The sequence below is a fragment of the Diceros bicornis genome, chromosome 4 (genome assembly GCF_020826845.1).
Source record: "Diceros bicornis minor isolate mBicDic1 chromosome 4, mDicBic1.mat.cur, whole genome shotgun sequence".
In the NCBI taxonomy this organism is placed as follows: domain Eukaryota; kingdom Metazoa; phylum Chordata; class Mammalia; order Perissodactyla; family Rhinocerotidae; genus Diceros; species Diceros bicornis.
Window position 1 is genome coordinate 101461695 of NC_080743.1, and position 21501 is coordinate 101483195.

Genomic DNA, 21501 nt, shown 5'->3' on the forward strand with positions numbered 1-21501 from the left:
TTCCGTATCAATACTATAATATAATTAGTCTGTGGGTGGTGAATCTTAATTTGATTTTAGACAAAGACTAGTTACCCTGAGGAAAAGCTCAGTGGGTGGTTGGGCTTCTGGGACTGAAGCGTGGAGCCTGGAGGTGGAGATGTGAGAGACATCTGCAGGAGGTCTTCAGTCCAGTCTGTCTGTGACCTTGGCCCGTGGATCAAAGATTTCCCTTTATAGAAATGAAGGCTTGCATTCTGAGCACTGTCCGAAGTAAACTGTGAATGTTAATAGATTGATGTAAAGACAATGAATGAGAAACGTTAAACCAGCACCTGAAGGAAAGTAAATACTAACGTCACTTGAGAGTTACCTTCTGGAGTCAGAAGTGAGCTAGTAAAGGTGGTGTGGAGTAGCAAGGGGGCGTAGGTCTTGACTGATGCCGACTGTGTGCCTACTGCTTTTACTTGTTACCTTATTCAGTTGTTTCTCTCTAGGTGGTATCATGTGCCTCATTTTACAAACAAGGAAATTGGGGCCCAGAGAGGTTAAGTGATTTTTCTCACAATCAGTGATTCAAGTGGCTTGACTACAACTACCTAGTTGTAGTCAAGTGTGATTCCATCTGACTTTTAAAGACTTCTCTTTCCATTCTATCACCCAAGATGCCAAATCAGGCTGGGAGTCACTCGCCAGCTCTGAGGTGCCGTTTCATCTTCCTGGTCTCAGCTCCCTCATCTACAAAATGAGGCACTGCCACCAGGATTTCCCTTCCCGCTTTTCCCTGGCTTGATTCTGTTATGGGTGAAACATAGAGGAAAAGGGTGGCTCTGTACAAGTCAGATGCAGAAAACTGGCAGAGAAGAGGAGAGGAAGGTGAGTTTAGCAATTAGTACGTGCCAGACCAGTTATCTGGAATCCAATCCTTAGAAGAATATTATTGCTTGATGTGGAGGAAGAGTCTAGACAGCTCTGCTCATAAACTGGGGACCTGCACGTCAGCCTTACCGCCAGGCCCCTGATTGCCACTTCGGCACCAGGGCTTGCGCTGCTGAGGGGGTGGGGCCGGAGGGACGGTGGGGGGGGGGGCAGCGCCTGACAGGTCTCTGGCTGTACCTGCCGGCTCTGCTGCTCTCTGGGTTTCTGGAGAGCTGCCGCTAGAGGGCCGTCTGACGTTACCAAGCAGCAGGCGGGGTGGGGAGTGAGAGGAACGCGAGGGCGGGTGAGCCGTCAGACCCGAGGCGCGGAGAGAGGAGCAGGGGTGTGTGTGTTTATATAGGACTCGCCAACCTGCAGTTTCGGATTTCAGACCCCGGTTTATCAGGAGACTTTCCCCTGGTTTTCAGTCAATGCTGGAGCAGGGAGAGAGCTGACACCAGAGCTTTCCTGGAAGGCTGGGGAAATTCTGGATCCCCGGGCTCCCTGTCTCCTTCCTTCTCATGGGAGCTGCAGCAGCCACCCTTGGCAATTTTCTTGGATCTGGAGTATTGCTTCATTCCTTCCCAATCAGCAGTCTGCGTCTTCCGGCTGGGTCCTGACTTCCAGCATGGAAGGTAAGTTCTGGGGATCTGGGCTGGGAAGAACTGGGGCTATCCAGACTTACAATGGAGAGGACTGGTAGAAGGATGCATGCACATGTTGGGCAAAGAGGAATAATTCACAGCAAGAGGGATTTGAGTGACAGAGAGGGAGGGAGAGGGTGTGTGTGTGTGTGTGTGTGTTGGGGGCACTTCTATTACATTTGGAAAGCAAATCTTCTTCCACTTCCTCTTCCTTTCGTTTATCCCCTCTTTCTCTCATAACAAATAAGAATGTCCATCTTCCTTGGGGGTTGCCCATTAAAAAGTTAAAGAAAGTTTCTGACTTCTAGAATGTGAACATTTCCTCACTTGGAGGTGGGGCTGCAGAGGGAACTTGGGGACATGTGTCTGTACTAGAGATATGTGTCCAGAGCACTGATGCCCCTAGAGCCAGCCCTGCTTTTGAAGGCACTTGGAAACATTCCTGATAAAGCTAACTGTAAATCCTGTAGCTGTTTGCATGGTGGGAAGGTATAACCAGTATGGATTCCAGCATGGTCTCCATGTGGAATTAGCGTGAACCAGCATAAAGGGATCAAAGCTGTGAGAGATAAGTGCCAGGAGCACTTTCTTCTCAGTGCCTCAGAATTGAGCAGGATGGAGGCCAATGCCTGGGCGTGGGGCTGGGACTTGGCACTCTGTCTGAAAGCAGAAATATGGGTGGGGAGGTGATTGGTGGGTGGTGAGTAAGGCTGGCTGAATGTGGCTCCGTCTTTCCAGGGTTTGCGTAGTGTTTCTTAGTGGCTAGGAGCAGAGATCAGAGAACTACCTCATACAGGGACTGGTGGGCTGGCAGCCTGGCCTAGCGGCCAAGACCTGTTTGCACAGCATGCCCAGTGGGCAGCACATGCTGTGAGGCTGCGTCCTGCAGGAATGGTGGGTGGGCCAGGCCAGTGGGGCTCTGCAAGAGGCTGGAGGTGGCTTTTGGAAAGCAGATTTGGGGTGGTGAGATGAGCATTGGAAAAGGAGTCTGGTGGAGTGAGCTGGAGGCAGAACCTGGAGTGGATGGAAGGGAATCATGAGAGGGGACCCGGGAATCTTAAGCTCTGATACATTCCAAAGCTGCAGCCAGCGAAGGGATCTCAGCTCTCAATATAGATGTAACCTGGAATAGAGAGAGAGCCAGGGTTTGCCTACTGACTTCTGAATATAACAAGATAGATGGATGAGAGGCGATGTGGGCTGGGCAAAGTAAAGTAAAAACACATTTTCAGCACAAGAAATTGTATAGTGCAGTTGAATCTGGGAGGCAATCACACCAGTATTTGTTAGGCAATATAATTAACAGGTTGTTCAGTCTGGTTATTTTTGAAACTATGTGCATTTAAAAAAATTATTTTTTGTATCACCAGCTACTTCCAATAGAATTCCAGTGTCTTTGTATATTTGATGGATGGTGCGATGGATAATTTTGGCCAACAGATAATAACCCCTTCCTTTTCTTCAGTCGTGCAGTACTTTCCAGCTCAGAGTACATGTTCATAGACATGCTCTCAGTCTAGCTCAATTCAGCAGATGTTTACCAATCTCTGTTCTCTCATAGGCACTGTGTTAGATATTGAGTACATAGACATGGATGAGCCTGGTTCTGCCCTCAAGGCCCTCATGGTCTAACTGCAGTCCTATAAGGAAGACAGAGAGAATATTATTCCTACAATGTAGATGAGGAAACTGGAGCCAAAAGATGCTAACGGACTTGTGGTTAGTCAGCAGAAGGGCAGGGATTGGGATCAAGATCCAACTCCTAACCCAGTGCTTTTTTTTGTGTTTCTTCCCTTTACACTACAGTACTGTATCTACCTCCCTCTACCCATGCATCCCCCATACTTTCTCCATCAGAATAATGAGCAAGAAGCAGTCATCTGTGGAAGGAGATAGAAAAACTACTCCCTGGAATGGAGTCAGTCCTCTCTGGGCACCTGAAATGGCATCTGTGGGTCTGTGTCTATGTTTTGTTCATGCTCTCCACCACTGACCAGAGGCCGCCTTTATCTCTCAGATAATTCTTGACTTGGGACAGATGGTCTTCCTCCCCTTTCCCTGGATTATCTGAACAGGCAAGGGGACTGTAAAATTTGGGGCTCACAGAAACTTGGGAGGCTCCTCATGGAGGTAGAGACTCACTGAACACTTGATTTATAAAATAACAACTGACATTTGTTCAGTTCTTTGTAACTTACAGAGTGCATTCACCTAAGCAAAGAATAGTATGCTTGTTGATTTCCCTCTCCCTTCCACATTTGTCCAGCTCAGATTTTCTGGAAAAGTCCAAATCCCCAAAGCTTAGGGTTTTTCTCTTAATTTTTAGGCTTAAGCTAAAAGGGACATAGGAGGTCATCTGGCCCAGTGATGCTCAAAGTTTGGTCTGTGACACAGCTTTCATCAGTCTTAGGTACAATGAGAAAAATAGGGAAAACATATTGAATTTTTTCAGAAAGCAAAATGTATTCAGTTTAAAGGATTTATTTTGGGGGCAGGAAATGTGCTAAAATATTTATTCTGAGATTATGGCTTTCTTATTCTTTTCATGAGCTGATGGTGAGAGTAGATGGTAGTTGGGCTTTTAAAATGTCCTTATTTGGCAGAATAAAAAGTTGGCAACCTTAGAGTGGTTCCTTAAATTCCACTTTTTGAAATTTAACTGGTCCACGAAATCCAAAAATCTTGCCTCCAGGCAGGACCTTCTCCAAACAGATGAGAATCTTCCTGATAAGGGCTCTTTGGGCAGATTCCTGAAAACTTGGATTCTGATCTTCGTGCCACTGTTCTTTCCCTGTGGGTCCTCGACCGTGATAAACTCACATTGAGTCTTGGTTTCCTCATTTTTGAGTTGTGAGAGGTTCCTACCTCCAGGACAAGGCCATGGGCAAATGAATGTGCCCTCATTTCCTCTGCTCCTTTGTCAGAGAATCAGAGACTCTGTTCTCTGAGGGGCTCTGGGATTAGGCCTTGCCAGTTCCCATTCCTATAGTCATCTTTTGGAAATGATGGAAGTCATCTTCTATCCTTAGAAAAGACAGACGGAATTTGTAGATTGGATTATGGGAGCAGCATAAGGTATGTTTTACATTTGGGGTCTTGATGTCCAGTGTTAATCATTCAGAAACACCTTTTTAGCTAGATAGTCAAGAGTCAAGGGCATTTAAAAATCCTGCTATCAGTTTTTCAAATGGTGGATCTTCTTGAGCTCTCAAGAATATCAGCTGGGGCTTTTCTAAATCTGGAGTCTCCTGGAGGCATTAGAGTGTCTGAGTCTTCTACCTTCTGAGGAGTCAGGCCTGGAATAGCAACAAATATGTGGGAATCCCCAGGCAGCCCCAGCTGCCAGACTGAGACACGTGATTTGGTGTGCACATGTATGCAGACTTGTAGGAGAGAATGTGTTTAGGGGAAAATCAGTTTGAAATCACCCTGGAAATGGAACTAGATGCTCTTTTTGAGTTTCATTCTAGGACCCCTTTTCTGAAAGTTGATTCCCAGGAGCTTCTTTGTAGGAGAGAATTTTCTGATTTTTCACCCCATTTTCATGTTCTGAAACAAGAGCCCTCCTAGCCTAGGAAAGCAGTTGAGGTTCGGCTTAGGTTGTTAAATTTGGGGGAGTGGGTAGCAGACCCTCAAGCGTTCCTGGGGAAGAGAGAGAAGCAGAACAAACTACTAAAGAAAACAGGGGACCCTGAGGCTCTGACTTGGAAGACCAAGCCCAGTGCATGAGTGTCTCCTCCCCAAAAGGTTTCTGGAGAGTGATGGTTAGTTTAGCAGCACAGCCTGCAAGAAGGGTGCTATGGAAAAGCCTACACCTGTGACTGATGACAGACACCATGGGCCTGTTCAAACTAGCTGAGGGGGAAAGACAAAATGAAAAAGGATCCAAGAAGTGCAAGTTAAGGATCTCTGCCACCTGAGGAACTTCTGCATGGTAGACCCCTCCACAGTCCATCTGATGGCTCCACCTAGGTTTGGGGCAGGTGAATGATGGTGACAAAGAAGTGGTTCTCTTAGCCTATCTCTGGTTACCTCTGATGGTGGCTTTTCCCAAGGAGACTTTAATGAGGATTTTGTCCTAACTTTGGATAGATTTGGGACAGGGTCAGGGAGAAGAGCTGAAATCTTGGAGATGAGGATCTCTTCTGAGATGTTCAACCCAAAGGGCAGAAGGTGTTCACCATTCAGCATGGCCTTTTCTGATTGTAAAGGTCAACAAGGACATGACTGGGACCTTAAAGATGTCCCCATCCTTGTCATGGTGAGAGTATGGAAAGCAGTACCTGGACTCCAGGGCCACCTTTGTCTTCAACTGACTATGTGGTCTTGGGCAACTCAGTCTCACCTGGGCCTCAGATTTCTCATCTGTAAAATGAATGTGAGGGCCACCATCCTATTTGTTTAACTCTACTTGCCACAGTTCTCCATTTGACAGACAGTGGGGGCTTTCCTAGAACTTCAGGTAGACCTTACCACTCCCAGAGAAGGAGAGTCTATACTTCTTTCAGAATTGCAGGTCTACTGTACAACAATTGCATGTGTTAGAAAAGTGGCTCAAGGTGGCAGGATAAGAGAGGTATTCCCAAGACAGCAGATCCAGGGTCAGAACTGAGAGCCCACTTGGGTGACTGCGTGTTGGTAGGAGTCGAGTCTCAAACAATCATCAGTATGTCCCTAAAATGTACTGCAAGAGCTGAGAGATCTGAGAATAGTGATTGCCCAGTATTGCTCACAGTTATTGGCCAGGGCTCGTTTCCCATTTTAAAAGCCTCCTGGGGCGATGAAACAGTGTCAGGAAGAAACACAGCAAACCTGTCCCAGCGTGTGTTGTGTGTATTTGCTTCTCACCCCGGAGCACCCATCTTCGTTATCTCCCTCACACTCAGCATCTTTTCCTTCCTTCAGTCCAATTTCCCACAGACTTTGGCCTCCTCCACCCCTTAGTTTTCCCTGAAGTTCAGTCATTTATTCCCCCTGTAAATGCCTCTAGGGAGTAGGTAGCACAGATGAAGCTGTGGGGTGGTGGTAGTGGGGAGAGAGGGCTGGAAGCCCAAGAGGTGGGGAGTTGGGAGGCACGTTGGAATCTTCAGGCGTGTCTATACCTGAAGTCCAACCAAATAACACCACACTGCCTCTGCCAGCTGCGTTCAGGTGGAAAAGCAGCAGATTCTTATGGGCCCATGGGCTGGTGTTTGAATCCTCTCCTCTGCCCCAGGCCAACTTGCATTCCAGGGAAACGGCTCCAGGCTGCAGGAACCCAGGGACCCAGGAGACATCCAGATCGTGATGAGACAAGTGCTTGGAAGGGCTGTCGACATCATTAGCTTAAATAACTCTGGTGGCTTTCCTGAAAGCCCTGTCTTCAGGGTCTGGTGGAGCGGCGTATGCAGCTCCACAACTTGTCGTCTGAAACCCTCGTGGCCTGTGGATTTTACAACAGTGACATGGGCACATAATGTGTATTACATACAACCTTCAGCAGGGTCGGGAGCAGCTCCAGAATCAACTGTGTTAATATTTCTGCAGCGAGACTTATCTAAGGAGTCACATAAGTGGGATAAATAAAGGCTACAAAGAGTCTCATGCCAGTCAGGTCATGCTTTGCTGCTAACTGGGGTCAAGTCAGGTTGGAATTCGGCCACCAGTTGAGTTAAGGAAAAACTTCAACTTTCAGATGTCTATGGATTTGGGAATGCTGTTAAGGCATTGCGGTTCTGTGCCGCCTCCTACAAGCCTGTCAGGTGGGAATTAGCACTCCCGCTATACAGATGTGGAAACTTGGGCTCAGAGACCATCAGCAACTTGCCTGGTGCCAGGCAGCCGAAGAGCTGCTGAGCTCTGGTCCCAATCCAGGTCTGTCTGCCTCTGGAGCCAGGTGTTTTCCTCCAAGGTACCCTACAGGACGCTTTACTTCTCCAGCAGTGAGTGAAGGAGCTGTGAGGGTGGGGGTGGGCAGCTCTGACTTGGCCATTTTTCCAGGTTAGGGAGGCTCTCTCTGCACATCTGATAGGGATCATTTATTGACTTGTTCTTATTTATACATTGACTTCTGGGATCCCGGGAGGCTAAAGGCTCAGAAGAGAGGAAGCTAAAGTTCAGTCAACTTTGTGGCTTACAAGAAGAATCCAGCTGGCTCTGTGGGGGCTGTGAGAGCCAAGAACAAATGGGGTCAAGTTGAGTTTAGTGAGAGAAGCATCATCTGCAGTCAAAACAACCCCCATGCAGAACCGATGGAATGCACAGTGCTTCCTGCTTCCCCACCCATCGCCTGGCTGTAGAAGTCTTGCCTTGAGTAGGGACCAGTCTTGAGAGAAGGACTATCTGGAAGGATCACAAACCCCAGATAAGGATGAGAGTGATGTTCAGCTTGAAATAAGAATTCAATTAGGGAGTCTCACTGGTCTTCATTAGTGACATGAAAAAAGGTCAAAGGAAGTGCTAATTCAATCTGCTGAGGATACACCATGTGCTTTTAACACTTCATTGGAAGGATGGACGTTGGTCTGTTGTCTGGGCAATGGCATAGATAACCTCCTTCCCCTGCCTTCTACGTGCTATCAGATGACAACTGCCATTCCAGAGTCATCTCTAGGTCAGGAAGATTTGAACTCTTACTGTCCAGACACGCAGGTGTCCATGGTGTGGTGAGGAGCCTGCTGTCAGTGATCTCAGAGCAGTGTAAGGGCCAGCTGCTCCGCAGGTGAGTGGCCTGCGCTGTGTCCTTTGCTAGGAAGAGACCCGTTAGGAAAGGTGGTAGATTAGTTGCCATAGGAACAAGGAACATCTGCTCCAGCCAACTGTGGAACAGATGCAGGAAAAAAATTCTTAAAGGGACCATTAGCTCATGGAATTGGTACCAAGGCCATAGGTTTTTCTCAAGGAGACATGAGGGGCAGAGAAGACCCTTAGCCTGAGAGAACTGTGGGGCTCTAAAGCAGCAAAGGACCCACATTTGTTTTGGAAAGTGCAAGAGAGAGAAGACAAGATTTTTTCTCCCCTGAATAATGGCTGTCCTCTGGGAACATGTCTCCGAGCTGTGTCAGAGCTCCCAAGCCCCTCTGTCAGCTGCGCCTGCCACCTTCCATAGGGATCCTAGCTCGCCTGTACGGCCCCCACTTCTGTGGCCGGCTCCCTCCTACGCATCCTAGGAGCTTTTCTAACCTGGGAGTAGTAAATGAATCTGCTATCTCTGACCCTTACGTCCGTCCTGTCCTCAGACGGCCTGATCTCCAGGCCAGCCGAGGTCGCCCCCACCCTTTCCTTGGGCGCGCCTCCAGTCCTTCTCCTTCTTCCTCTTCTTCCCTTCTTTTTTTCCCTCTTGCCAACCATGTATGCAGAGTCGATGAGACATTGGGTCCTCCAGAAGTATTAGTTAGGACTTCTGAGTATGTATTACTGACACTGCTCAAAGCAGCTTAAGCCCTAAAGGAGATTTTATTATAAGGATCAAGAAATGGTAGGGCCGGCCCCGTGGCTTAGCGGTTAAGTGCGCGCGCTCCGCTGCTGGCGGCCCGGGTTCGGATCCCGGGCGCGCACCGACGCGTGGCTTCTCCGGCCAAGCTGAGGCCGCGTCCCACATACAGCAACTAGAAGGATGTGCAGCTATGACATACAACTATCTACTGGGGCTTTTGGGGGGAAAAATAAATAAATAAAAATCTTTAAAAAAAAAAAAAAAAGAAATGGCTGGACCACGGGAACAAGCTAAGACCAAGAAGCCAGATGCCACAAGTATGGTCTTGCTCCTCTCCTTGTGCTGGCTTCAGTCTTTCCTCTCACTGCAGAGAGGGCTCTTGGCTTGGTGGTCAGTCTACAGGGTAGAAAGGTGGCCTCGAGCGGCTTCCTCATGTCCATGTCACCTGGAGGAGGACTGATCTCTTTCTCTCTCAATCCAAGTTCCCATCCCTGCGGAGGGGTTTTGGCTGAGCTGGGATCAGGTAGCTGCCCTGTAACCAAGAGAGTGGTGCCAGGTTTAGGAACATGGCTAGTACCACTGTACTGTGCAGGTATCGGGGTGGGTGCTGTCTGTCATGTTAGCCCTTCTTGGACCTCCAAGCCTAGAGGAGTTTGGCTTGGAGAGTTTCTGCACCCCTGACCTCTCTCGCAGCTCTTTTCCCGCCTGACCAAGGGGCCTGGCAGGGCCTAGAGGTGGCACGGCAGTGTGACTGAAGGAGCCGGGATGGCCGTGGTGTCATTGCCTCCCGTGTGGGTGGAGAAGGCGTGGAACCTGAAGCCTGATGGCCAGTCAGGCCCTCACCCTACCCACAGGTAAAACTTTATCATAAGAGATTTTATTGTTTGTCAGACATGAGGGAGTCAACATCCAAAGCTTCAAATCTAAAAGCGCATCACTGTTTCCACTTTCAGTTGTTTACAATGTCCCTCATTCCATCCTGGGCTCATGAGGAGGTCTGGTGCCCACCATCTTGTTTAGGTTGGGATTGATCAGTGACTATGAAATCGCCCCTGCATGAGAAGACAGGGATTGGGCCAGGGTATATGGGAATTGGAACCATTTCTGGCTGGTTGCTGCCTTTCATCCAAATGACCCCAGAGAAGAGGAGACAAACTGAGGGGTCAAATTGTATAGTCTTTTCATGTGCTGTACCCATTTTTCTGTATGCCCTCCTTCACGCCTTACTCCTCCAGACTCCTCCCTCCACCCACTGTGATGGCAGACGTGGAGCAGAGTGCTGGGCTGGAAGGGGGAAGAGGGAGGCAGGCCCCACTGGGCTCTGCTCTGTGAGGGGGTGGGAGGGGATGGAGAGCGGAGCCCTTCCCTCTGGTCTTGCCTGGTTCCCCTGGAGCCTGGGAGGTGGAGTCCCTGAATGGAGGGGAGGGAGGGCCTGCAGGGCCCAGGAGCTGGGCTATTTCTGGAACACAGGACACATGGGCAGCCGCAGAGAAGGTCAGACTCTGGGCACAGGCTGGAATGCAAGGGGTCAGGCAGCGGGGGAGCTGCAGTCTCACCCCTTCTGGCAGCTTGGGGGACCCTGCAGTGCCCTTTGGGGAAGGTGGGGCCCTCAGCAGAGTAGGTGGGGGCGGGGGGCTGGGCCCTGGTGGTGATGGTGTGGTGCCTTGGAGGGGTGGGTGTGGCACAGAATCCAAGTGCCCACTGCACTGAGGTGGGGAGGGGCTCTGATTCGTGCTCTCAGCCATGAAAAAAATTTAGGTCAGACAAAGCCCCGTGTGAAGCGACGGAGAAACAGTGCTGAGGTGGGGCAAGGAGGCCCAGCGCACACAGATGTGTGAGTGTGCGCCAGTGTTCGGGGACACGCACAGGCATCGGGGCGAGTTTACTGTGAAGCCACGCAGCTTAGCTTCAGGCTCCCTCGCGCACTGGCCCTTCCAGGCACTACGGAATTTGTGTTTGTAGGCTTTCTCTTCATGAGGACCCCCAAACTGTGTAAGCCTCAGGCCCCACAAAACCTGGCTCTGCCCTGCATCCATATGCACAGCATGCACTCAGGCCTCCCTCCCTGCGTCCTCTTCACAGAGCCCTGTCCACACACACTCCCCGTGTCTTCTGTGCTTCACCCTCATCCTCACACTTGCCTGCGTGTGGTTTGGGGCTTCTTGAGTTTCTGTTTATAGTTAGAAAATTGCCCTGCTCCAGCTCTGCCTTTGTCACAGATGGACCATCTTGGCTACGTCTGACTGCTGCTTGACCCTCGGGCACCCTGCTCTGGGCCGGCCCCCGTCAGTACCCTGGATGCATAATCTGTGGGTTTGTTTTCCTTCTCGTGCTCTGGGTCCTCCCAGTTGAACCCAAACCTCTAAAATGGAGAGAGGGCTCTAGATGGGAAATTAGCCTTAGAGAGGGGCTTTCCAGAAGAACCTGAAGCGCCCAGGACTCAATGGCCTCTTCTGTCCTCGCGTTGGCACTAGGAGCATGGTGATTCCCTGTCTGTCTGGGGCGGTGCGACCGGCCCTTGCCCACATCCTACAGGTGGATGGGTGCAGTGTAAGCACTGGCACTTGGGTCTTCTCAGTCAGCTCCTTCTGCCCAGTGACGTAGCCCTGGGAATTGACTTGCTTTTTAACTTCCAAGTGTGAAAAGGATGCAGGAAAAAACTCCACCTCCCAGTTCAAAGTATGCCAGGGCAGACCTCCCTCCCATTTGAGATTCTCAGGTGTTGACTATTCTGGCTTCTAAGGATAGGGGGACAGGGACTGCCTCAGAGAGTCTCTTGATCTGAGGTGGGTGGTATCTTAAAGGCCTTACAAGCTGGGTGTAGGAATCTCTAGGTGCCATCTTGATGGGTAACTTCTTTAGGAGCAATTATTAAGCATCCATCCTTATGTGTCGAAGTGCTGAGGGGTTTTATCGTCAAAATGGGGACCATGAGTGAACAGTCCCAGGGAGAGGCAGACAGATAATAATGATCACTGGCTTTTATTGAACATTCACTAGGGGCCAAGATCTCTCTTACATTGTCTACTTATATAATCTCATTTAATCCTGTGACAAATCAATGAGGTAGGTGCTTATATTACCCTTTTTACAGATGGGAGAATGAAAGCACAGAGAGGTTAAGTCACTCATCAAAGTCTTTAGGTAGTAACAGTGGAGCCAGGATTGAAACTGGGGCAGTCTGACTCCAGAGCCAAAAATCTCAAGGCCAATGCAGATTCAACTCAATAAAAATAAACTAAAGGATTAGCTTGTAGGATGATGCATGAGAAGGGAATTTCAAGTTGCACAACTAACATGAAGTGGGAAGAGAGCTGGCTTTGGACTGTGTCCTGGGCTCTGATCCCAGCTCTCCCACTTCCTAACTGTGTAGCCCTGGGCTACTTACCTGACCTCTCAGGTTCCTCCTCTGTAAGTGCAGGACAGCAATACCTATCTCGGGAGGTTAAGCAGAGAATTTGCTAGTGTTCTGTTTTGGGTAGGTGTTCATTTCCTTTTCTTTTCTGTGCCAATTGTCACATCTTCCTGGGGAGGGTGAAGAGTGATTTGGGAATTCAAGGTTAATCCTTGTTTCAAGACGAAAATGTCTAACCAGCTCTCCAATAGTTGGTCTCCTGGACCAGACTGCCTGCCATCACCATTTCTTACTGTCCCCTCTTGAGACTGCCTGGAATTGGAGGAGAGATGGGCTGGAGAGAGAGGGTGGTGGCTTAATGCAGCTCTCAGGCAGCTGTCACCTTCTGCCCCTCTTGCTTGTCATCTTTTTTTTTCCCTTTTAAAAATAAGGATAGTCTCTTGCATAGCTGCACTACAATTAGCAAATTCAATTAACATTGATACAATGCTATTATCTAACATAAAATCCATATTCAAATCTCACCAGTTGCCCTAATAATGTCATTAGACTCTAATCCAGGACCATGTCTCTACTCCCCTTTAATCTGGAACAATTCCTCGCCTTTCTTTGTTATTCATGCATTTTTGAAGAGTGCAGGACCCACCCTGGCCCTTTCTGGGCGTTGGTTGTCCAGCCTTCCCATCTCCCTCCCACTCCCCCAGCCTCATGCCTGAGCAGGGCTGACAAGGGTGAGGCAGTTGAGGAACAAAATTTAAGAGGGCACCAAAACACTCAGTAATCAAGATAAATAACATTTTAATGCAACATTTTTAAAAATCAAAATCAGTGCAAAAATTTCATGGAAAACAGAATATCACCATTTTTGATCAAGACGGCCTCAGTAACAGGCCGCTCCAAGCCTCAGGCGAAGGGGATTCAGTAATACTGACCTGGTCTTTATGGAAAATGATATTTCATTCATCATGGATTTTTTGCATCCATTTTTATTTCAAAAAATATTGCATTAAAATGTTATTCCTCTTGATTGCTGAGTGTTGGGACACCCCTTACATTTATGCCCCCGTGCCCGGCAGGGGGGGCGTTTCCCTCTTCCCATCACCCTGTCCTCAGAATAAGGGAGAGGGCGAGGTGGGGCTCCCAGCCAGACACTGTCCCTGTGCCCTGGCCAGAGTGGAGGAGGAGGGAGGGTGGGGGACAGAGAAGAGGCTGGGGAGGAGGGTGCAGAGGCCTGGAGCCCTCTAACAGCTTCCAGCTGTTTCCACACCCACCAGACTTCCTGCCTTGGGAGTGGTGTTCAGTAGGATTTCCCCCTTTTCTCATCAATTATGTGATCTAATCAGATCCTTGGGCCCCCTCCTCTTTACCAGTCTCCCTGTCTTAACACTGCCTGTTTCCACTTAGTTGATCCTATTCTGACCCTAGATCTGCCCCTGCTTTCATCTGTCCTGGGAGACCCTTCCAGGTCTGTCACTGGCCGCTGGCCTGAGCATCTACCCAGTGCAGGGTGAGCACCATGATGCTGGGCCACGTCCCCACGGCTCTGGGAGTGGAGCCAGGGCTGAGAGGCCAGGGCCGAGCACACAGGCTGGTGTCAGCCAGGCTGGGGGCAGGTCATGTAGTAACAGGAGAGAGCTCTGACTGAGGTTGAGAGACTCCAGGTTAGCCTTGCCGCCGTGAAAGAGGTGGGTTATCTTAGCCAAGGCTCTTTACAAAGCTCTTTGAGCTTCAGGTTTTTTTGGTAAAATGAGAGTGTTAATATATTTCTGCCTACCTCATAGGACCATAAAAGAATCAAATGAAAAAAAAAACAATCAAATGAGATACCTTTACAATTGTAAAGGGTTTTACTTGATATTTTCCCTTCTGTCATAAGACAAATAATCCTTTATTTTTGTAAAGATCATATTCAGGTCTGCCACATTGTTTGACCTTAATGCGTGACAGGAGAACAGGCCGACTCAGGGCCCGGGTCCATCCCTGTCTTTAACCAGCATTTCTGTCAGACTGACGCAGGTGGCTAGGAAAAGCTAGAATCCCTGTCTGTTCCTCACCCACTCACCCACATTCCATTGCAGTGTAAAACATGGTGGGGCCAGGAGTGGGTGGGGCCAGGAGTACTTGTTGGGTTTGTTTTTTTTTAATGTCTTAACTGAAGGCTTTTGTTTTCTTTTTTATAGCTTAATAAACTACATATATTTAAAGGGTAAAATTTGATGAGTTTTGTGACACTAGAACCACAGTTAAGATAATGCACATATATCTGTCACTCCCCAAAGTTTCTTCCTGCCTTTTTGAAATCCCTGCATTTACCCCATCCCCACGCAGCTTCTGGTCTGCTTTCTGCTATTATGGATTAGTTTGCATTGTTTAGAATTTTATATAAGGGAATCATACAGTATACATTTTTTATTTGGGGGGGGTCTGGGTTTTTTCACTCAGCATAATTTGAGATGCATCGTGCTGTTGTATGCATCAATAATTCATCTCTTTTTACTGCTGAGTCGTATTCTGTTGTATGGTGTCACATGTGTATTGTACTCACCTATTCCTGGACATTTGGGCCTTGTACAAACAAGCTGCTGTGGACATTTGTGTGCAAGTCTTTGTGTGGACAAATGCTTTCATTTCTTTCAGGTAAATACCTAGGAATCAGTGGGGTTGTATGGTAACTGTATGTTTCACTTTTTAAGAAACTGACAAACTTTTCCAAAGTGGCTGTGCCACTTACATTCTCATCAGCAGTGTGTGAGTTCCAGTTCATCAACATTCTTGACAACACTTGGTATGATTAGCCTTAATTTTAGCTATTCTAGTGGGTGCGTGTAGTGTTATCTTACTGTGGAGTCAATTTGCATTTCCCTCATGACTAATGATGTTGAGCATCTTGTCATGTACTTTGACATGGGATATCTTCTTTGGCGGAGTGTCTGTTTAAATCTTTTGCCCGTGTTTTCTTTTCTTTTTTTTATTTTTTTAAAGATTTTATTTATTTATTTATTTTACCCCCAAAGCCCCAGTAGATAGTTGTATGTCATAGCTGCACATCCTTCTAGTTGCTGTATGTGGGACGCAGCCTCAGCATGGCCGGAGAAGCGGTGCATCGGTGTGCGCCCGGGATCCGAACCCGGGCCGCCAGCAGCGGAGTGCCACACTTAACCACTAAGCCACTGGGCCGGCCCCTTTTGCCTGTGTTTTTTTATTGTGTTGTTTGCTGTCTTAATATTTAGTTGTAAGAGTTCTTTATATGGTCTAGATAAAAGTCTATGTCAGGGGGTCAGCCAGGTGGCGTAGTGGTTAAGTTCTAGTGCCCTGCCTCAGTGGCCCGGGGTTCGCAGGTTTGGATCCCAAGCGCTCCTACGCACTGTCTGTCAAGCCGTGCTGCAGCAGGCATCCTACATATAAAGCAGAGGAAGATGGGCACGGCTGTTAGCCCAGGGCCAATCTTCCTCACCTAAAAAAAAAAAAAAAGTCTATGGCAGTTACATATTTTGCAAACTATTTTTCTCAGTTTATGGCTTACCTTTTCGTTTTTGGAACAGCGTCTTTTGAAGAGCAAAGTTTTTACTTTGATGAAGTTCAATTTATTGATATTTCTTTATCGTTGATGCATTTTGTGTCATATTTAAGAAATCTTGGCCAAACCCAGTCACTGATTTTGAGTTAATTTTTTAATGGTAGGGTCAAGGATTTTTTTGTTTTGTTTTAGTATGTGGATCTCCAGTTTTTCCAGCACATGTATTGAAAAGGCTATCATTCTCCCATTGATCTGCCTTTATAAAACCTTTGTTGAAAACCAGTTGACCCCATGTGCAGGGTTTGTTGTTGGACCCTATTCTGTTCCATGTATCTATATGCTGATACCACATTGTCTTGATTACTGGAGCTTCATGCCAAGTCTTCAAGTCAGGTGTTCTATCTTCCAACATTATTCTTTCTCAAAGTTTTTTGGTTATTCTAGGTTCTTTGAATTTCCATAGGAATTTCGGAATCAACTTGTCAATTTTTACAAAGAATCTATCTGGATTTTAATTGGGATTGTGTTAAATCAATAGAAAAAGATGGGAGAACTGGTATCTTAACAATATTGAGTTTTCTGATCCATGCAAACAATATATCTCTCTTTTTATTTAGATTTTATTTCACTTCTCTCGGCAATGTTTTCTTGTTTTCAGTGTATATGTCTTGCACATCTTTTGTCAAATTTATTCCTAAATATTTCATGTTTTTTATGTTACTATAAGTAGTGTTTTTATTTTTTATTTATTTATTTATTTTTCATGAGGAAGATCAGCCCTGAGCTAACATCTGTCGCCAATCCTCCTCTTTTTGCTGAGGAAGACTGGCCCTGGGCTAACATCCATGCCCATCTTCCTCTACTTTATGTAGGACACCTGCCACAGCATGGCTTGACAAGTGGTGCATCTGTGCGCGCCCGGGATCCAAACCTGCAAACCCCGGGCCGCCACAGTGGAGCACGGGCACTTAACCACTACGCCATGGGCCGGCTCCATAAGTAGTGTTTTTAAATTTCAGTTTTTTTATTGTTTGCTGCTGGTGTGTAGAGATACAACTGATTTTTAAGTATTGACTTTGTATCCTGAACCCCTCCTTGCCTTTTTTAAAACTCAATTTAACAGAGCAGGAACCTGGAAATACTGAGGTTTTGCATGATATGATAAGCATTTAAAATGGCATGTAAAAACATCAGCATCTTTCTCTGTTTTAAGTCAATAAGTCATTCTAGTAGCAGCCCTGCAGCCAGCTGTGGCTGTAAAGAGTGCAAGAGGAGGCGTGGTATGGTGAATCTGAACCTCCACAGGCAGTGCTCCCATAGATTTCTGGGGTATCCTTGAGGGTGAATGGAGCAGGTGGGAATGCAGTGCAGCCCCTTTAAGAGACCAGGGCCAACCAGCCATCAGGCCACTGGGAAGGCAGCCGGGAGATAAGATAAGGCCCCCCTGGCTGGTTTAAGCCAGGGTCCTGAGCCACAGTGGCTGGACTACTGATAGACAAACAGGAACCAGGGTGATAAGGAGGAGGTGCCAGTGGCCAGACCCAGGTTGGCAAGATGTGGAGCAGCCAGCTCACCCCCTGGAGCTAAAGGAGAAGGGGTGTTCGCTGTGGGTGTGTAGAGAGAAGACATTTGCAAGCTCCTGTGTATCCTATCCTATTTACAAACCCTTCTAGACTACTTAAAGGCTGTGTTTGTGGTAAACGTTCAATACAGGTGTTTACTGAGTTCCTTCTGCTCTCTCTACTGATCCTTTTATGCTCCAGGGAGGTGCTCTGATACAGGGTTTGGAGACTACCTGATTTCTTGCTCAAACTAGAAAAATGCTGGCAAAGACTGACTCTGAAAAGCCAGGAGCTGCTCATTTGCACCTATCTGCTTAGATTTGCATGTGTCTACTCATAGATACTTTTATGCTGGATTTAGATTTCCCCAAATCAGTTGCCTATTTTTAAAGGAATAAAGAGGGGATTTCTCTCTACTTATTCCTGCCCACCTTCATCTGCATCCTCCAAAGATGCAAGAGTGATTTCTGCAACTTTGAAATACAAAGCTGACCGCCTGTGGCCCCTAGTTGATGCAGATAAAGCACTCCCTTGCTAGTCAAGGTGTTTCCCTTCACTTCTGTTATAATTCCCGGGTCCACTCTCCAAACTCCTGAGTGAGGCAAGAAGTTATTAAGGCAAAGAAACCCTCTAGCTAAACAGCCAGGAGCTAAAATTGCTTAGAAGCCTTCAAGGACGAGTGCACTGTACCTGGACAGAGGAGCTGGAGGCTCTTATATCGACCTACAGACCGCCTTCCCTCCGCTTTCTGTCCCAGGGCTGGGGATGCTATGACTACCTTTGTCTGTTCTCCCTTCTCCAGGAATAAACAAAAATATCATCCCTCCCCCAGATCCTGGCTCCTCTATTGGCCCGCTAGGCAGATATTTCATAATGTGGGCTCATCCAATTGGGCATCGTGCCAGAGCCCAGCGCTCAGGTTGGGAGTGTGCTCCAATCAGGCGGGCCGCCTGGGTGGGACCAGAGGCCTTCGCTCTCCACATGGGAGGCCACAGCGGTACTCAGGTGGATGGCATCAAGGTGGGAGTTGCCACTTCTCAGCGCTGGGAAGAGGGGACAGGGCCGTCCACTGGCCAGCTTGAGGCAACTGGCGCCGAAGGGGTTAAGGCCAGTCCGCATGTGTGGCTGTTAATGATTGCTCCCCACCAGCGACCTGGTGAGTGTTAACGGGAAACCTTTCCCTATTCCTGAGTGTGAAAGGAGTCGGGTGAGCCGGCAGAGGGGACTGCAGAGAAGAGCCGGTGAGTGAGGGGTTTTCTGTTGGGTGTGTGTTCATCTGGGTGGCTCTGGGACAGGTGAGGGAACACTAGATATACCCTTCCATCAGCTAGAGCTTTTGTTACAACCAATACAAATTCTCAGCTTGGGGGGCCAGGTTTTGGTATCAATCCTATTTATTAGAAGGAGATCTTCAGGGATTGTTTTAGTCCAAGGGAGTGAGCTACTTGGCACAGAAGCCGAGATAGAGACCGTTGTCTGTCCGGCTGTGGAGACAATGGTTTTGTGTGGCCACCCTGCACACAAAGCTGGAGCTGCTGTCTTCCTGCCTCTCTAAGGCATTGTCTCCAGAGAGAAGTGCCATCAGCCCCTCTGGGGTGATTCCTGGGACTGGCCAGGGAAGTGAGGTGGGGAGGGCACAGCCACAGGAGCCTGGGGTAGCTGGGCCTTGCTTCTTCTTTTACTTCGAGTCAGGTGTGGGGAGGCAGAGGCCAGGACAGAACGGGGTGAGGGGGGCCGTGCACAGAGTTGGGGGAGAGCTCTTAGCTCGTTAAGAAGACAAAGTTGTCATTTGGGAGCAAAACTGATATCCAGAAAGAAAGAACCAATCTTTTGAGTTCAGACGTCTGTTGTCCCCGTTCCCTCAACTTCCCATTCAGGTCCCTCATTCCATCGGCCTCCAAAACATTTGTGTTCTTTGACCCAGGCACCATCTCATGACAAGTCAGACTTATGCCCGTAACGTGGACAAGACTTCCTTGGCTTTGCTGGAGGAGCTGGAGCAGACGGACTTTTCTCAGCTGATGATTGTGTGTGTGTGTGTGTGTGTGTGTGTGTGTGTGTGTGTGTGTGTGTGTGTGTGTGTGTGTAAGCGCGAGCGCGCGCATGCACATGTGACACAAAATGAGAGCCTGATTTGTCTCCAGAGCAGAAAGGTTGCCCTTACCCACTCTCAGCCAGGAACCCTTTTGTCCCCTACCTCTTTCTTGGGAGGAAAAAGGTTCCATGACATAATGGTGCTGGTAGGCGGCCCTGCAGGGGTCTGTTGGGCAGGAACAGAGTGCTTCCTGTGCCATTCTTGAAGGCAGATTTGAGAGATAAGGCAAACCCCACCCCTCTGGTAGCTTTGGCTGTGGCGCTTCCTCTGGCTGGGCTGCCACAGGCTAACAGAAACCAGGCACAATAAGGGGGAGGTGCCAGCCCCTGGACCCAGCAGGACAAGAACAAAAGCAGCCAAGTTTCTGGGCATATGAGCCAAGAAAGGAGGAAGAGTCAAGCCTGGGAGAGGAGCGAGGCTGCTCGCGTGCTGTGCCTTGTATTCAGAGTTAGCCACAAAGGTGACTGGCCACGCTGTGTGTGTCCTTACACTCCCAGAAGAGGCAGCACAGAGGAGTTGCTGCTCCCAGGCAGGGCAGGCTTGGTGGGCATGCAACGTGTGCCGTCCCCGCAGGCTCAGAAGAACTGGGTTTAATGCTCTGTTGTTGCCATCCTGAAACTCTTTAACTTTTGAACAAAGGGCCCCCTGCATTTTTATTTTGCGCTGGGCCCTGCAAATTGTGTAACCAGTGCTATTCCCAGGCCCAGCCAGAAGCTGCAAGCAGCAGGATAGTAGTTCATAGGCTCCAACAGGTGTAGGCAGACTTGCCTGTTACTCAGGCGTTGCTCACCAAGACTGGCTTCTGTCCTGGCTGGGACTAGCACAGCATCTTTCCCTTTCGTCCTCTCTATTCCCCTCCCAAAGCATCTGTTCCTCCTTGTTTCAGTTTCCCTGCCCAGTCTACCTTCAAGGCCACTCCATGGCAAGGGTACAGAGGAGGTGGCAGCAATGTCCTTTACCTGATTCCCTTTGCCCCTCCTCCCTCTATCCTTCCTTACCTGGGCTCCAGGCTGGGGGCTGGGCCTGGGCATGCTTTTTCTATTCCTCTGAGATCTTTTTTTTTTTCCAATTATTTTATTGAGGTCATATTCGCTTATAACATTAGTGTAAATTTCAGGTGTACATTATTATATTTCAGTTTCTGTATAGACTGCATCATGTTCACCACCAACAGTCCAGTTTTTATCCGTCAGCATACATATGTGCCACTTTACCCCTTTCACCCACCCCCACCCCTTTCCCCTCTGGTAACCACTAATCTGTTCTCTTTATTCATGTGTTTGTTTTATCTTCCACATGTAAGTAAAATCATATAGTGTTTGTCTTTCTCTGTCTGGCTTATTTTGCATAGCATAATACCCTCAAGGTCCATCCATGTTGTTGCAAATGGCACGATTTTGTCTTTTTTTTTTTTTTTTTTTTACAACTGAGTAGTATTCCGTTGTGTGTGTGTGTATATGTGTGTGTGTGTGTGTGTGTGTGTGTGTGTATATATATATATATATATATATATATATATACACACACACACACCACATCTTCTTTATCCATTTATCCGTTGTTGGGCACTTGGGTTGCTTCCAAGTCTTGGCTACTGTGAATAACGCTGCAATGAACATAGGGGTGCATACATCTTTTCAAAGTAGTTTTTAATGTTCTTTGGGTAAATACCCAGTAGTGGGATAGCTGGATCGTATGGTATTTCTATTTTTAATTTTTTGAGAAATCTCCGTACTGTTTTCCATAGTGGCTGCACCAGTTTGCATTCCCACCAGCAGTGTATGAGGGGTCCCTTTTCTCTACATCCTCTCTGACACTTGTTATTTCTTGTCTTGTTAATTATAGCCGTTCTGACTGGTATAAGGTGCTATCACATTGTGTTTTGATTTACATTTCCCTAAAATTAGTGATGTTGGACATCTTCTCATGTGCCTGTTGGCCATTTGTATATTTTCTTTGGAAAGACATCTATTCATATCCTCTGCCCATTTTTTGATCAGGTTGTTAGTTTTTTGTT

General features: G+C 47.9%; 1 protein-coding gene across 10 annotated transcripts in view; it reads left to right on the plus strand.

The window, feature by feature from the left end:
• PLEKHA6 (pleckstrin homology domain containing A6) overlaps window positions 1-21501 on the plus strand; it is a 134625-nt gene that overhangs the window by 62176 nt on the left and 50948 nt on the right. Inside the window, exon 1 of one of the 10 annotated variants that reach the window (XM_058540277.1) lies at window positions 1282-1532. The exons of the other annotated variants lie outside the window; for them this stretch is intronic. The gene's annotated coding sequence lies outside the window, so the exon portion shown is untranslated. Of the gene's footprint in view, window positions 1-1281; window positions 1533-21501 lie in introns of those variants that run through there. 10 annotated transcript variants of the gene reach the window in all.